The sequence below is a fragment of the Pan troglodytes genome, chromosome 3 (assembly GCF_028858775.2).
Source record: "Pan troglodytes isolate AG18354 chromosome 3, NHGRI_mPanTro3-v2.0_pri, whole genome shotgun sequence".
In the NCBI taxonomy this organism is placed as follows: domain Eukaryota; kingdom Metazoa; phylum Chordata; class Mammalia; order Primates; family Hominidae; genus Pan; species Pan troglodytes.
The window spans coordinates 67465086-67482807 of NC_072401.2; the positions used below are offsets into that span (position 1 = coordinate 67465086).

Genomic DNA, 17722 nt, shown 5'->3' on the forward strand with positions numbered 1-17722 from the left:
CCTACCCCAGTTGGCAACCAGGCACTCAAGCCAGCACAGCACCATATAACCACATGAGTCTTACATGCAAATTTGCTCCCTCTTCTTCTCTCTGCCTACTCGTCAGCTCTGTCCCCTTAAATAGCCACCTCATTTTAGTTCAATTCTAGTCTGCCTTCAGTGCTTTTTTCAGCTTCTCTGTATATTTGTAAAGTAACCCTTTTCCCCTTTTTGAGGCTTAGCCCTTTGGCTTGGATTGGAGACAGGAAAGTGAAGGGGCACTATTAGCTTGGATCCTGAACACCTCCTCAATCTCTTTGTCCTCTTTCTTTTTCTCTCCTTTCCTTGTCATGTTTCCTCAATTCTTGGTCACATTTCTAACTTTTTCCCAACTCTAGCTTCTGAAACTTTAATGAAAAATAGGGTATGTTATTTAAGTTATTTAAAAAAAAAAGAGCTGGGCACAGTGGCTCACGTCTGTAATCCCAGCACTTTGGGAGGCCGAGGTGGGTGGATCACCTGAGGTCAGGAGTTCGAGACCAGCCTGGCCAACATGGTGAAACCCCGTCTCTACTAAAAGTACAAAAATTAGTGGGGTGTAGTGGCGGGTGCCTGTAATCCCAGCTACTCAGGAGGCTGAAGCACGAGAATCGCTTGAACCCGGGAGGCAGAGGTTGCAGTGAGAGGAGATGATGCCTCTGCATTCCAGCCTGGGTGACAGAGCAAGACTCCGTCTCAACAACAACGACAACAACAACAAAAACAGCCCTCTAGGCCCTGCTGCTTAACAGGTTAAATGTGAAGTAAAATAAATTTAGGAAAATCCTTATCTCTAATGAAGACTGGTTTTGAAGACATTCTGGAAAATCTTATTTTGAATGGCAAAAGTTTATTATTATCCTTTGTTTTTCTACCTATCTTCTCTGACCATCCATACATTTCTCCGAAGTATATCTTGGGCCAGGTGAAAGATATTGGAATAAGAAAAATGATACTAATTTTCTTGCAAAATGTCCATTATATATGTATAATAAAAGTCTTAAAAATAAACATCCCCAAAAATAGTAACATTTTTTGATTGTTTAGTCAGAGGTGATTTCTATTGCCTTCTTCACAAAATTTCCCCAAACATTTTTAGAATGACAATGTATTATATGTATAACCAGATTTTTAAGAAATAATGAAAAATACTTTACAAAATCTGAAAATACAAATTATAATAGTACATCTGTGTCAGGAAAAGTGCTTGATTTTTGTTAGCCTGAAACAGAGTCACAACAAGGAAGGGAAAGTCCCAGTTAAGGTGAGGAGATTCTAAATTATTTTTCTTGACAATAAAATAAAATTAAACAGAAGAATACATTATTTATTTAAATATTTTTCCCTTGAAAGCTAAGATAATTAGTAATCTAAGTTCTGGAATCAACATGAAAGGAAATGTAAGTATTAAAATACAATTATTCACAAAAGAAATTAGGTAAATGTAATCTAAATCATTGTGAGTCAGTTCAATCTGATAATCCCTATAATTCTATTTTCATTTAAGGTTAAGTATGTACCACTTTAAATTCTAAATTCTTCTTAGCGTTATTTCTGAAGTTTGAACACACAAAAAGAGACACTTCTATTTACTATAGCTTTAATTATTTGAATCCAAAAACTAAGAAAAAGGGAGCTAATCAACAAAAAGTATTCACTTCAAATTCATTCAGTGAAAGAAAAAATCCTCTGCTTTAAGATCAGGTTTGTTGGTTATTTTCTTAAGTTTCTGAAGGAAATTGGTCCAGGATAGAATAGTCTTTTCAGATAAGTTTCACAGTTTTAGTGTTGAAAAGTAATTATTCCAAAACTCAATGTTGTATGTTTATAAATGCTAAACTAACTAGATTAATTGTAAAAGGAGACCAGCTGAAGTTATTAACAAGTTTTTGATTAGGCAGTTGTTTTTAATTCTCACAAACAGATCCACATGAGGGCAGTAGACCATGATAAAGCCTGGAATATAAAAAGTAATACAAAGATAAACCGAGAGGAAAAACATATTTAGTTCTGGAATTATTTCCCTTGGCAAAAGGCATAAATCTCATATGTTAAAAAACACAACCAACCTTAGTTACCAGCACCTATCTCATAACCACTAAGTAGAGAGCAGCCTTAAATGTTTTCTTTTTATATTCCAATATACCAGGAGGGAAAACTCGTTCCTCTTCTTCCCTCGTATAAAAATCTATAAAGAATTTAATCTCAAAAAACTCTCAGAGTAACACAACCCTTTATTCCACAGCTTTCCTATAAGTATTGGCTAAGAATAAAAATATCCCAGTTAAGTGAAAACTCCTACTGCAGAGAGAAGAAAAATTGACTATCTATCTAATATACCATTTTTTAAATACTTTAAGAAATGATGACATTTCTAGTTAAAAATCTTGACAGATAAACATAGAAATGTACAATTTTTAATACCAGACTTCTGAGTAACATAAGAAAAAGGTTTTGGAGTATTTACTTATATTTCCATTATTATCAGAACATGGAGTGAGGAGTAAGGAAAAATAATAGAAATTTCTGCACCTGCCTCCTCATAATCCAGATATAATCTTCTGCACACCATTTTTTTTAATTATTATTACTGCTGTAACAAATTACCACAAATTTGGTGGCTTAAAACAACATACATTTATTATCTCACAGTTTCTGTAGTTTGGAAACCTGAAATGGATCTCACTGGACTAAAACCAAGGAAGTGTCAACAGGACTAGCTCTTTCCTGGAGGCTATAGAGATGAATCCACTTCAAGTTCACTGAGGATGTTAACAGATTTCAGTTTCTTAATGTTGTAGAACTAGTTCCTTTATTTGCTTCCTATCAGCCAACAGCCACACTTAGCTCCCAGAAGCCTCTCCCTTGTTGTTCCATGTGACTCTTACATCTCAGCACTAGCAACAGCACATTGAGTTGCAGGCTTGGAATCTCCCTGAATGTCCCTTCTACCACACCTCTTCTACCTTCTCCTGCTATTGTATCTTCTTCCTGAGTCCAGCCAAAGTTTCCTGTTCCTAAGGACTCACGTGATTAGATTGTGCCTGCATTAGTCCATTTTCACACTGCTGAAAAAGACATACCAAAGACTGGGTGATTTATACAGGAAAAAGCATTTAGTGAACTTACAGTTCCACGTGGCTGTGGAGGCCTCACAATCATAGCAGAAGGCAAGGAGCAGCAAGTCACATCTTACTTGGATGGCAGTAGGCAAAGAGACAGCTTGTGCAGAGAAACTCCCATTTTTAAAACCATCAGATCTCATGAGATCCACCCACTATCATGAGAACAGAATGGGAAAGACCCCCATGACTCAACTACTTTCCACCAGGATCCTCCCAAGACACATGAGAACCATGGAAGTTACAACTCAAGATGAGATTTGGATGGGGACACAGAACTAAACCATATCATTCTACCCTTGGATCCTCCCAAATCTCATATCCTCACATTTCAAAGCCAATCATGCCTTCTCAACAGTCCCCCAAAGTCTCAACTCATTTCAGCATTAACTCAAAAGTCCAAAGTCTCATCCGAGACAAGGCAAGCCCTTTCCGCCTATGAGCCTGTAAAATCAGAGCAAGTCAGTTATGTCCTAGATGCAAAGAGGGTACAGGCATTGGGTAAATACAACCATTCCAAATGGGAGAAATTGACCAAAACAAAGAAACAACAGGCCCCGTGCGAGTTTGAAATACAGTCGGACAGCTGGGCAAGCTGACTCATGCCTGTAATCCCAGCACTTTGGGAGGCCAAGGTGGGCAGATCATGAGGTCAGGAGATAGAGACCATCCTGGCTAAAACGGTGAAACCTCATCTCTACTAAAAATACAAAAAATTAGCCAGGTGTGGTGGTGGATGCCTGCAGTCCCAGCTACTCAGGAGGCTGAGGCAGGAGAATGGTGTGAACCTGGAAGTTGGAGCTTGCAGTGAGCCAAGGTCACACCACTGCACTCCAGCCTGGGAGACAGAGCGAGACTCTGTCAAAAAAAAAAAAAAAAAAGAAATAAGAAATAAAAAAGAAGGAAATCCAGTGGGACAGTCAAATCTTAAAGCTCCAAAATGATCTCCTTTGACTCCATGTCTCACATTCAGCTGACACCAATGCAAGAGGTGGGTTCCCGTGGTCTTGTGCAGCTCCACCCCTGTAGCTTTGCAGGGTACAACCTCTCTCCTGGCTGCTTTCACTAGCTGGCATTCTCTGTGGCTTTTCCAGGGGCACAGGGCAAGCTGTCAGTGGATCTACCATTCTGGGGCCTGGAGGATGGTAGCCTTCTTCTCAAAGCACCACTAGGCAGTGCCCCAGCAGGGACTCTAGTGCAGACTCCCACTCCACATTTCCCTTCTGCACTGCCCTAGCAGAGGTTCTCCATGAGAGCCGCTCCTCTAGAGCAAACTTCTGCCTGGGCATCCAGGCATTTCCATACATCTTCCGAAATCTAGGCGGAGGTTCCCAAACCTCAATTCTTGACTTCTGTGAACTTGCAGGCTCAACACCACGTGGAAGCTGCCAAGACTTGGGGCTTGCACATTCTGAAGCCACAGCTTGAGCTGTACCTTGGGCCCTTTTAGCTGTGGCTGGAGTGACTGGGATGCAGGGTACTAAGTGCATGGGGGCCCTGGGCCCAGCCCACAAAACCCAAAACCATCTTTTCTGTCTATGCCTCTGGGCCTGTGATAGGAGGGTCTGCCGTGAAGACCTCTGACATGCCCTGGAGACATTTTCCCCATTGTCTTGGGGGTGAACATTCAGCTCCCTGTTACTTATGCAAATTTCTGCAGCCAGCTTAAATCTCTCCTCTGATAATGGGATTTTCTTTTCTGTTGCATTGTCAGGCCGCAAATTTTCCAAACTTTTATACTCTGCTTTCCTTCTAAAACTGAATGCCCTTAACAGCACTTAAGTCACATCTTGAGTGCTTTGCTGCTTAGAAATTTCTTCTGCCAGATACCCTAAATCATCTCTCTCAAATTCAAAGTTCCACAGATCTCTAGGGCGGGGGCAAAATGCCACCGGTCTGTTTGCTAAAACATAACAAGGGTCACCTTTGCTCCAGTTCCCATTAAGTTTCTCATTTCTGAGACCACCTCAGCCTGGATTTTATTGTCCATATCATTATCAGCATTTTGGTCAAAGCCATTCAACTAGTCTCTAGGGAGTTTCAAACTTTCCCACATTTTTCAGTCTTCTTCTGAGCCCTCCGTATTGTTCCAACTCTGCCTGTTACCGAGTTCCAAAGTTGCTTTCATATTTTCGTGTGTCTTTTCAGCAGTGCTCCACTCTCCTAGTACCAATTTACTGTAATGGTCTGCGTTCACACTGCTGATAAAGACATAACCGAGACTGGGTACCTTATATGGGACAAAGGGTTTTGGATGGGGAGGACTCACAATTATGGCAGAAGGCAAGGAAGAGCAAGTCACATCTTATGTGAATGGCAGCAGGCAAAGAGAGAGCTTGTGCAAAGAAACTCCTGTTTTTAAAATCATTAGATCTCATGAGACCCATTTGCAATCATGAGAACTGCATGGGAAAGACCCACCCCCATGATTCAGTCATCTCCTACTGGGTCCCTCCCACAACACATGGGAATTATGGGATCTAAAAGAAGAATTTTGGGTGGGGACACAGAGCCAAGCCATATCAGCACCCACCCAGATAATCCAGAATAATCTGCCTATTTTGAAATTCATAATCTTAAATACATCTGCAAAGTGTATTTTGCCATGTAATAAAACGCACTTAAAGTTTCCAGGGATTAGAGTGTGGATATCTTTTGGGAGTCATTATTAAGCCTACCACATCACTGAATGAAGAATGAGCTCTGCAGGGAATAGAGGAGCATGGAAACTACAAAGAAAAGGAATCGACAACAAACAAATAAAAATTTGTTTCCTTAAAATGTTTTCATCCATATCATTAAAATCTCATGTATGTTATAAATTTACTACTGCACTAGTATTTTTACTCTTGCTCTTTTCCCTGCCTGAACGCACACATTCCTTGATGCACTGCCTATTCAAATCATAACTTGTCAGGTTTCTAGGAAAAGTCCACTTTCTCAAGCAAGCATCAGTACTTACTCAAAACCTTATTGAATTTTTATTTATCAGAAACCCCAAACATTTAAGATCCAAACCATGAGCACTTACTAATGCTGTCCTAATGTAAATCTCACCTCTTCCAAATAAGGTATGTTATAGTTAAAAGCATGGGATCTACAGCACAGTGCCTCAGTCATATCCCAGATCATATTCCAGATCTGCCACTTACCAACTGTGTACCTTTAAACAAGTTAATAAACCTCTCTGTACCTAAGTTTTTTCCTTTGTAAAATAAGAATAATATTAGTAACATGATGAGTTTAAATGAATTAATACACAGAGTGCTTAGAACAGTGTCTAGCACATATATGTCTAGCATAAAATGTCTAGCTCAATAAAAGTTAGCTATGATTGCTACTATTAATAAGTGTTTAGGTGATTTGACAATTGATACCTTATTTTTAGATTGCATTCAATAAGGGTAAGCCTCCAATTCTTTTGCCAAATATAAATTTTACCTTGTATGATTTTTGGGTATACGCCAGGAAAATAAGTTGAAAGTTAATAGTGGTCACACAAATACATCCAGTCCTCTGTCAGTATCCATGGAGGATTGGTTCCAGGACCCCCACAGATATAAAACTTCATGGATGCTCAAATTCCTTATATAAAATAACATAGTATTTGTATATAATCTACTGTACATCCGCCCATATAAAGTTGACTATTTAACACTCCAGCCTAGGTGACAGAGTGATAGATCCTGTCTCAAAAAAATTTAAAAATAAAAACAGAAAAATAAATAGAACTTGCACATATGGAGGGCTAACTTTATTGATGTTTTAATAGTCATTATTATATATTTCATTATTTGTCACTACAATTACATGTGTGTATTAATTATACTTTGTATGAGTATCTATACTTACCTGGCTCTTTTAACGTGAGGAGGTTTTGATTATTCTAGACTGGTATTTTCAAATAAAAAAAGTGAATATGTATACTTTTTATTTTGGCCTAAATTTTTAAAGCAAAAATATACAACTAGTGCTGCAAAATAATGCAGAGAAGAAAATCCCCAAGAAAGTAAATGGTTCATAGATGGTATCCTCTCAATAGCCTTAGGTTCATAAACATTTCTACATCTTTATTTAAATTTCTAGTGACTGATTTTTAAGCGACATTTTCTAAAGTAAATTTGTTTCATTTTTTTTTTCTAGAGAACTAAAGTTTAGGCAAAATATGTCATTGTTGGTACCAATGAGAAAATATATAATTTGCTCATTCATCCAACTACTATTTATTTAGGTTAGGGATAGTGACTAAATAATAAATGATAACACTAATCACCAATTTTTGAAGTGGTACTAGAGGTAGAGATCACTATATACTCACTTTACAGAGACTCTGAGAAACTAAGCAAATTGAAGGCCATAATGTTTGCTATTGCAATGCCCAGATTAAAATTTTGTTCTGTCATGCTTCCACCCCTATGGGATTTTATTATAAGGTGCTGTTGCTCATTCACTATCCTCTCCAATTTGTTGAGTGTTCCCCACAATACCTAATACATATTTGCTTCACTTTTACAGTTGAATAAACATGTATCCAATCAATGAATAAATGAAATACATCAATTACTAAATTTAAGTGTTTTTAGATATTACCCCTTTCCTTCCTCATTTGGGACTACCCAAAGAAAAAATTTAATAGGATTATGCATTTTAACAATAGCAGCAGACTACAATGTTTTTGGCTTTAAATAATAGCATCCTTAGGATCAGTGGCTTAAACACAGGGTTATATTAATAAATCTTGAATGACAAGAAGTTCAGAGGTTAATTCAGCAGTTCAACCACATCAGGCCCTTCAGTCATTTATGAGTCTCTTGCCTCTTCCCTCATGATTGCCTGTGGCTGCTGCTGCTACAAACCTCATAATCCAGTGTAACTGTGCACACAGGCAAAGGTGGGGAGAGGCTGAAGGGCCCAATTATGCACTTTCCTCTTTTAATTAGAGAGGAAACTATTTCTCCAAGGGTCCTCAGCAGGATTACTCTTATGTCTTTTTTACCAAAACAGGGTCACATCCTCAACCCTAAACCAGGTAAAGATACAGGATTAATGTAACTGACAAGATTAATCACTAGTCATGCTTTGTGTAGACACACTGCTTCCTTCAAATCTGAATAAAATTAGAATTCTTATTGCAAAACAGAAAGTAGAAATGACTAATAAACTGGTAAGCAACTAACAGTGGCAGGTGCTATTTCCTTCCTACTCTCTATAAGTCATACACTAGGCAAGTGCTGTAGGTTCTTCAAGCATCTTAGAGACAGATACATTTTCAATAATTTAGTTGCTTGTTTGAACATGAAAAAAATGCATAACAATAATTTACACAAGCCAACGTAATGAGTGTTCTTGTTTTACCCATTTATCAATGAGGAAAATAAGATTTAGAAAACATAATTATGTTGCCCATTATCAGCAAATATCCACAAAGAAGCCGAGAGCAGCTGAGACTCAAGCTCATGTTTCTCTGACTCCAAAGCTGGAGTTCTTAAAGACTGAGATACACTACCTAAATGTCACTTGAGGACTGCCATTTAGAATAATTGAGATGAATTCTTGTTCCATGTATTTCTCTTCTTTACTTTGTAACAGTTTTAATATCAACTGTTGCAACTTTGGAATCAAAACTAATATCTATAAAAACATAATGCTCTGCAAAGTATCACGTATAACATAAACAGCAAAATCTTGTTTCTGCCTTCTTGGAGATAACAGGCTAAGGCTAATATGAAAAATCATCAGAGTGGTCAGGAGTGGAGGTTTTTATTTCCAAAGAGTCTTAGCAATAAAATCTTAGCAACAAAATTCACTCTTCTCTCTCTCTCTTTCTCTCTCTCTCTCTCACACACACACCCACACACACACATGCGCACACACACACAGAGTTGACCTTTACCAACCTTTATAAAAACTATAGTGTCTGAACTATTGTCTTGGAAACAAATAAACACTTGTCTCTCCAGGCTACAAATATGAATTTAAAGTGTTATTAATGACCGAAATGCCTAGAAAATGTCTAATAAACCAAGGTATCTTTCAACAATGATAGATTAATTGAATTTAATATGGTGGAATTGGAAAAGTCACTGTAACTAATTGTCCTTACAAGCTGTGAATGCCTCTAAGTGTGATGTATAGTACTGCACTTCAGTATTTTAGTTAAGGGTCTTGTTATTAAATTACCTTGAAACATCAATGTTGGAGGTTATACAGCTCATTTACTATTTATCTGTGTTCTGAAATAGAAGGTCACCTTTTCTTTAAACATTTAGTTTTTATATTTTGCATGTGCCTGGGGCTAATGATATCAACCTTAAAATAATGCAATGGTGTTACCTAATGGAACAATAGCAATCAATCCCTACAAATATCTGGAGAAATTAAAAATATGCTGCAAAATTGATTGATTGCCTACACTACATCTTATCCTCCAGTAGCTAGTAAGCATAATTTAACTACATGATGAGTGCTACCTATCATTTTCTTCTGATTTCAAATTTAATAGCCTCAGAAGCATCATTGTTCATTTGTTTGCAAAATGTCATTGACACATACATGAGCCCTTATAGTGGAATAAAAAGTCCATTTGTCTTCTAAAAGCAGTGTAACTTTAGAGATATTATCTGTCATCTTTCTCCCAAGAGCACTTCTAATACTGAAGAACCATGTGTCTATTGCACATATATATATATATATATATATATATATATATGGACATGTGTAATTATTTCTATAACAGTGCATTTTGGATCAATATCAAGCATTTATAATAGGGTTTCAGAAATATCTTATTGTTTCCAGGAGTGAACACAAAAAGGACGAAAAGCAGAGAGGAAGAAAGCATATTTAAGGTTTCCAGCATATTCTATCTTACAGGTGAGACCTCTCATAGAAAAAGTAGTATTAATGCACTCATAGGTGGGAATTGAATAATGAGAACTCTTGGACACAGGAAAGGGAACATCACACACTGGGGCCTGTAGTGGGGTGGGGGGAGAGGGGAGGGATAGCATTAGGAGATATACCTAATGTAAATGAAGAGTTAATGGGTGCAGCTCACCAACATGGCACATGTATACATATGTAACAAACCTGCACATTGTGCACATGTACCCTAGAACTTAAAGTATATATATGAAAAAGCAGTATTAATGATAGTAATGGTTTTCTTGCTTTTGGAGGTAAATAAAAATAACTACAATTAAAAATAATATTATTGTTATTATTATTATTGAATGCCTATTATATGCCAGGCATAGGTACTCCACAGGTTTACTATCATCTCAATGCCTTACAAAAATTATACAAGGAGAGTTGAAATCTAAATTTGTCTAGATTGAACTCTCTTCTATGTACTGAATGTTAGTCAGTTGCATTGCCTATATTTAAAAGCAAATTCTGCTTTGGCCTTGTGATATTTTCAATTGTCTTATCAATTAGCAGGAAATTAAATTCAAACAAAAAAGAGATTAACTTGCTCTTCAATTTCTAGTGCATAATTACAACAAGTAGACATTTTTAATTGTAACCAGAAACACTGAAAGATCATGATTGAAGTTTTATCCTGATATTATTGGTCCAAATAATTTGAATTTTATTTGGTGAATATTAATAAGAGATTACATAAAAGGTAAACTTTTTGAAATTAAAGAATAACACTTAACAAAAAATTCTTTTTAAAATTGATTTTTAAAGTTTTTACATTTTTTATAATGCAAATGCCCCGATACAGATAAATTTGTAATTTGTTAGCAAATCTAGTTTCTTCTTTCCAAAAATCTATCTTGAAAATTTTTTTAAAATTTCTCAAAAACTCTTATTCTTTGAGGAATTCTGGCAAAATTAAAGTTAACCTGTATGGGAAGTGGAATCTGTCATGCTTATCTGGCACGAGTGGTCAGATAAATAATAGAATTACACATCCTCGAAAAATCTGCCTGTTCCTTTGAGAGATGGCTGTTAAAAAGAGCCCAACACTCCTCCTGCTCTCTTTCACTTTCTCTCTCTCTTGCTTCCTCTCTCACCATGTGATGTCTGTACTTGCTGGCTTCCCCTCACCTTCTACCATGACTGGAAGTAGCCAGAGGTCCTCACCAAAAGCAGAGGCTGGCAGCTCCATGTCTTTTGTGCAGCCTGCAGAACCTTGAGCCAAATAAACCTTTCCTTTATAAATTACCCAGCTTTGTGTATTTCTTTATAGCAACACAAACTAACACAGAAAATTGGCACTAAGGAGTGAGGCATTGCTTTAAAGATGCCTGAAAATGTGGAATTGGTTTTGGAACAGAAAGATACCTGAAAATGTGGAATTGGCTTATGGGCAGACGATGGAAGAGTTTGGCAGTCAAGAAGACAGAAAGGATAAGGGAAAGTTTGAAACTTTGTAGAGACTGGTTAAGTAGTTGTGTCAAAAAACCTGATAGAAATATGGGGAGTAAAGGCCATGCTCATGAGGTCTCTGATGGAGATGAGAAACATACGCAGAATGGGAGAAAAGGTGGTCATTTTTACATGGTAGCATAGAACCTAGCTGCACTGTGTCCATGCCCTAGGGCGTTTTGGAGGATTGAACTTAAGAATGAGGACCTAGAGTATCCAGCAAAAGAAATTTCTAAGCAGCAGAGTGTTCAAGAAGTGGTGTTGATATTTTCAACAGCTTACAATCATACTTAGTAACAAAAGAATGCCCCAAAGGTGGTATTTATAATTAAAAGGGAAACAGCATAAAAACTGGAAAAATGTGAGAAGAACATAAGTTTTGGGCCAGAGACAAAATGCAACAGTAAGGATATTGCACTCCTCCAAATCTCATGTTAAAATTTGATCTCCAGTGTTAGAGGTGGAACTTAATGGGAGGTGTTTGGGTCACGTGGGTGGATCCCACATGAATGGCTTGGTGCAGTCCTTGCTGTAATGAGTGAGAGCTGGTTGTTAAAAAGAGCCTGGCACCTCCTCTTGGTCTTTCTCACTTTATCTGTCTCTTGCTTTCTCTCTTGCCATGGATTTGTGTACATGCTGGCTCCTCTTCCCCTTCTACCATAAGTGAAAGCAGCCAGATATCCTCATCATAAGTGGATGCTGGTGCCGTGCTTCTTGTGCAGCCTGCAGAACTGTGAACCCAATAAATGTCCTTTATAAATTACCGAGCCTCAAGAATTCCTTTATGCAACACAAATAGAGTAAAACAGCTTGGAAACTAGATAATCAATATTGCTAAAAATCTCCATCCCTCTAAAAAGAGGTAAAACGTTTCAAATGATAGCTTAACGCTAAAGTCAGCAAATTACATTGGTGAAAGGCCAGATTGTAAATACTTTAGACTTTGCGGCCATTCCATATGGTCTTTGTCCCGATTACTCAACTCTGCCATTGCAGGAAGAAAGCAGTCAGTCAATACATGAGCCCAAGGATGTGGCTTTTTTCCAAAAAATAGGCAGTAGGCCTGATATTCATATATTATATTTTCACTTTCATTAGGTTTGAGGTATTTTATAAATCCTTTCTAATTCTTTCCTTGACCTATAAATTAATTAGAATTGTGTTATTTAATTTCTAAATGTTTTGAGGTTTTCCTAGGCATATTATTGTTATTGATCCTAATTTAATTCTTCTGTGATCTGAAAACATACTCTATATGATTTTAAATCCTTCAAATTTATTGAGACTAGTTTTACGGCCTAACATATGTGTATTATATCATGCTGAAAATGCTATGTGCTTTAAAAATGTATATTTTTCTGTTATTGTGTGTAATGTCCTATAAATATTCACCAGGTCAAGGTGATTGAAAGTGTTATTCAAATCGTACTACTTATTACTTGCATTTTTTTTTTTTTAGCAATTTCTGATTGTTAGGTATAATGGGTACATTTTCTTTCTCCATTTTATTCTGTTATTTTTTGCTTCATGTATTTGGAAGCTCTGTTATTAGATGCACCCACAATTTTTATAGCAATAGCTTCCTAATTAATTGACCCTTTTATCATTATGAAATGCTCTTCAATAGCTCTGATAATGCTCTTTATCTTGAAACATATTTTATCTCATATTAACATAGCCATTTCAGCATTTTTATGTTTGCTGTTGCAAGTCTGTAGCTTGACTTCACTTATAAAAAATATTTTTATTGGATCTAAAAGTCTCAGTTGACAGGTTGGCTTATTTTCTCTTTAAAGATGTTATTTCATGCCATATGCTAACATTGTTTCTGAAGAAAAGTTTGTAGTCATTTGAAACTTGAATTGCTGTTCCTCTCTTTTTAATGTCTTTTTTTGCTGGCTGCTCTCAAGATTATCGTTTATCTTTTGTTTTTAGCTGTTTGACTATGATGTACTCATTCTTATTTTCTTCATATTTTCATTCTCATTTTCTTCATATCCTGTTTGGGCTTTACTGAGCTTCTTCTTCTTGAATCTGTAATATTATATCTTTCAATAAAATGGGAACATGTACATCCATTATGTCTTCACACATATGTTACACCTTTTGACATCCTGCAGCTCTCTGAGGCTCTATTCATGTTTTAAAATATCTTTTCTCTCTTTAAGATAGGATAATTGGTGTTTATCTATATTTAAGTTTGTGGACTCTGTTCTTTGTCATTTCCATTCTGCTTTTATGCCCATGTGGTGAATTTTTAAATCTACGTATCATATTTTCGTTTTTTTTTAAAATTTTTCTATTTATTTATTTTTGTTGAGACGGAGTTTCACTCTTGTTGCCCAGTCTGGAGTGCAATGATGCGATCTCGGCTCACTACAACTTCTGCCTTCCGGGTTCAAGCAATTCTTCTGCATCAGCCTCCTGAGTAGTTGGGACTATAGGCATGCACCACCAGTGTTTTCACTTTTAGAATTTTCCTTTTATTGATTCCTATATTTCTGTTAAAATTTATGTTTTTCATTCGGTATCACTGTTTTTTAAATCTTATTCATTAATTTAATTGCTTTCTTAAAATCCTTGTCTGCTCATTCTAATATTCAACTCATCGTGGGGTTGGTCCTGCTGTCTTTTTTTTAAGACTAGATCATATTTTTATGTTGCTTCAAATAATAATTTTTTCGTATAAACTGGTCACTGAAATTTTGTTGTGGAGAGACTTTGAATTTTGTTATATTTCTCTGAAAAATACTGATTTTTTAAATCTGACAATTAGTTGGATTCCAGTTAAAAACTGTTGATTGAGAAAGTTCAAACTTGTTTTATTTCTTTTACCTTCATCTGGGCTGCTTTGAATCTGCCCAGCTCATGCACATTTGGGGCTCATGCAGAGATTTAGATAGTCTGAACACAGAATTTGTGCTTCTCGGCTAGCTTTTGCTTTTGTGGGGTTCCTTGTTTTCTGGTTCCAAAGGCTCTATTTGCCACAAATTTCTGTTATTTGTTTTTTTCAGCTCAGACAGACTGCATGTTTTCTATCAGGGATTTAGCTACCCCACATGATATTGACTGATGCTTTCTATTACACTAAGTAATTAAAAACGAGAAATTTACCCAGTGCTAACTTTTCTTCAGTGTTGATCCCCACACAGAATTTCCTTGTAATTTACTCTCTAGTGTCTTCAGGTTATTGTTGTTCATTTATTAGTTTGTGTTGTTTTATTTTGTATTTTGACCTGAACTTATCATTGTTATCTCCAGGAATTCCTGTTCAATAGGTTTTGGTCATTTAAAAAAAGTATATAGCTGCCTAATTTATTTTTTTAAGTGTGAATACCAAACCATACATTTACCTCATATATTTTATTTTATTGGGTCTGCTACATCCTCAATTATTCTGTTTTTCAACACATAATGTTGAGGATTTATCAACAAAATGCATGAATTATATTGAATGAATCAGATAATTTCAGAAATTCCTTTTAACATCCATTGTACTGTCTTTCTCTCCCAGTTGTATTTTCATACAGGCAGTAGCCTTTAATTTTAATAATTGCTGGAATTATTTACAAAAAAATTAAGTTATTTAGACCTATGGCATATGATTTCAGATCCCCTTTTAGGTTGTCACTAATTCTTGCCACCTTATTTAAGCGTTGCTACAAAATACATAGGCATGCATCTGTCCCTTTCTCTCCCTCTAGGTTTAACACAGACATACACATTCTTATTAAATTCACATTTACTTATATTTTGGGCTCATACTCACATCCTTTTCTATAGTACCATCTTTGATAGGAACTCCCCTTTCTGGGTCTTAATCTAGCTGATGACTCACTAAAATGGGACCATAGGAGCTCTGTTCTCATAATGGAGTGTTGATGAAATCACACACAAGAACACCTCACCAGATCAGGCTAAAGCTGATCCGAAACACCTCTGCTCTTTCCTGCTTTCATTACAATCTTCAGATTTTACCTATGAGAATTTTCAGAATTCATCCTTTCTGTAGTAACCTTCTTTTCAGAGGTTGCTTCTGAAGAGCCCACACTAAGTTAGTCCTCTTTAGCTCCTCTCAGTCTTTTTTTTTTTTAATTTAAGGAAGGATTTGCTTTTACTTCCTCTTTTCAATGAGGAATGTTAAGAATAGCTGTGGAAAAATACTGCAAATTGACCCAACAAAGACTCTCAGCCTCCTACTCTGCCTTGCTGTACACTGAAGATTCTAAAGTTAAAGAATATATTTCCTAGTATGCCAGTCACAAAAAGACAAACACAATATGATTCCATTTATATAAAGTATCTAAAGTAGTCAAATTTATAGAAACAGAAAGTAGAATGAGGGTTACCAGGTACTGGGGAAAGAAGGAAGAGGAGAGTGTTTCATGGGTATAGAGTCTCAGTTTTATCAGATGAAAAAGTACTGGAGATCTGTTTCACAACAATGTTCATATATTTACATTCACAGAAGTATACACTTAAAATGGTTAAGATTATTTTTTAAAATAATAATAAAGTAATTATATATTCACAAACTTGGATAAATTTCCATGTAAATAAACTCCATGGACAATGGGCTTTTAAAAATGTTTTGCTCAGTGATGTAGCATCAAAATCCTAAAAATTGCCAAGACATAATAGGTGCTCAGTAAACAAATTTTGAATAATACACATATTTCTTAGCCAAAAAACAAAACAGACTACAGAGGAATGTTTACACTCTAACCAACTTGTATGTTTGTCTATGCATACAATGTGTGTGCATATGTATGTGTGTTTATAAATGCATATGCACATATTCTATTCTTTTATTCAGAATACAATTGGTTATGTTGCTGTAACAAACAACCCCTAAATAAAATAATATGTGTTATTTCTTTTAAAAAAAGATAAAGTAAAAGAAAAAAAAACTGATTATATTTTCTAGAAATTTTTGCAGCTCAGGGTCCACAAATGACTTAGGTTATACTAAGCAAATATATGTGAATTAGAAGAAGAAAAGTGTAACCTAATCTAATGGTAAGTGGCACTTTTGATAAGCATTGTGGAGAGGTATTGAATTATTTTGCAAAAATTGTAACAGGGATTTTGTTGTACTTCCTGACTTTCCCATTTTCCCTCTTTTTTATGAGTCCCACAAGGCAGATACTAATAGCAAAAGGATTTTGTGTAAAATAATCACATGATGGTTGGATGTTTTCTTATGTCCATACTGTTCTTGGTTGTATATCACGAAAACGTAATTCCCTGATCTTCCCTGAATTTCTATCATGCTTTCTGGTAGATCCCTACCTACAAAAGTGGCGTCAGTGGTTAGAATTGTATGCAAATAAAAACACTCACCAAAAAGGCAACTTGGAATAAAAGAAATTAGCAATTGATTATCAAGCAATGAGGCAACTTGAATTATTGTTCTTGCCCAACTGAGTTTGAATACAACTAGGATCCATTTAACATTAGAAGATGGCACTATTAACCAATGGCATGCTAGACATATTGAATTTTATTAAACCTGTGAGCACATAGAATTAGGTGACTTAAATAAAAGCTTTGGCAAAATGAGTGGCTGTTGTGACAGATGACTAAGAGAAACACAAGGAATTCAAAAGCCTGAGAGAGGCAGGCTGCTTCTAGACTACATTCAATATACAACCTCAAGAAGTAGGATTCTATCTTTGTTTGGATGGTTGGCTGATACTTTTGGGGAGGCTTATTGTAAATGAAACTGAAGTACCTCAATTTTTTTTAAAGTCCAAAGTTTTAGTGACATAAAGTTTTCAGAATAAATTTATAATGAACAACACACACAAACAACCCTTAATTTTGTCTCTACAGAAGCTACATAAGACTTCACATAGTCATTAATAATTACATTGGTGAGACTATTGCATTCTTGAAAAGCACCATGATGGATGTCCAGTGTGTAGGCCACAGTTAAAGGTGGAAGACATTGTTGTTGAAATGACTCCCATGAGGTTTCTGGGCTCCAGGGATGATGCCAAATAGTAGCACTTAACTGTCAATGCAAGGTAGGTGCTGGTACTAAAATAGATGGCAAGGCTGGAGTGGTAATCAGAATTGTTTGACATGTGGACACATTTGCTGGTTCCTGAGATCAACCTAAATAAGCTCACAGAAGTTCCATTTTTCAGTATATATGAAAAAATATATATAGTTCTAATGAACAAAGCCTAACTTAAACCATC

The 17722-nt window shown here is 36.0% G+C and overlaps 2 long non-coding RNA genes across 3 annotated transcripts in view; one reads left to right on the forward strand and one right to left on the reverse strand.

Moving 5' to 3' along the window:
- Window positions 1–17722, forward strand: part of LOC107974308 (uncharacterized) — a 98266-nt gene that overhangs the window by 42910 nt on the left and 37634 nt on the right. The window contains exons 4-5 of one of the 2 annotated variants that reach the window (XR_008547538.2): window positions 9939–10013; window positions 17352–17545. This is a non-coding gene — a long non-coding RNA (uncharacterized LOC107974308). Of the gene's footprint in view, window positions 1–9938; window positions 10014–17351; window positions 17546–17722 lie in introns of those variants that run through there. The other variant, XR_010156596.1, reaches the window with a different exon arrangement.
- LOC129143740 (uncharacterized) lies at window positions 11807–15346 on the reverse strand. The gene is made up of 2 exons (XR_008547540.1): window positions 15286–15346; window positions 11807–12247 (listed from the first exon to the last, which is right to left on the reverse strand). It is a non-coding gene; the product is annotated as an uncharacterized LOC129143740 (long non-coding RNA).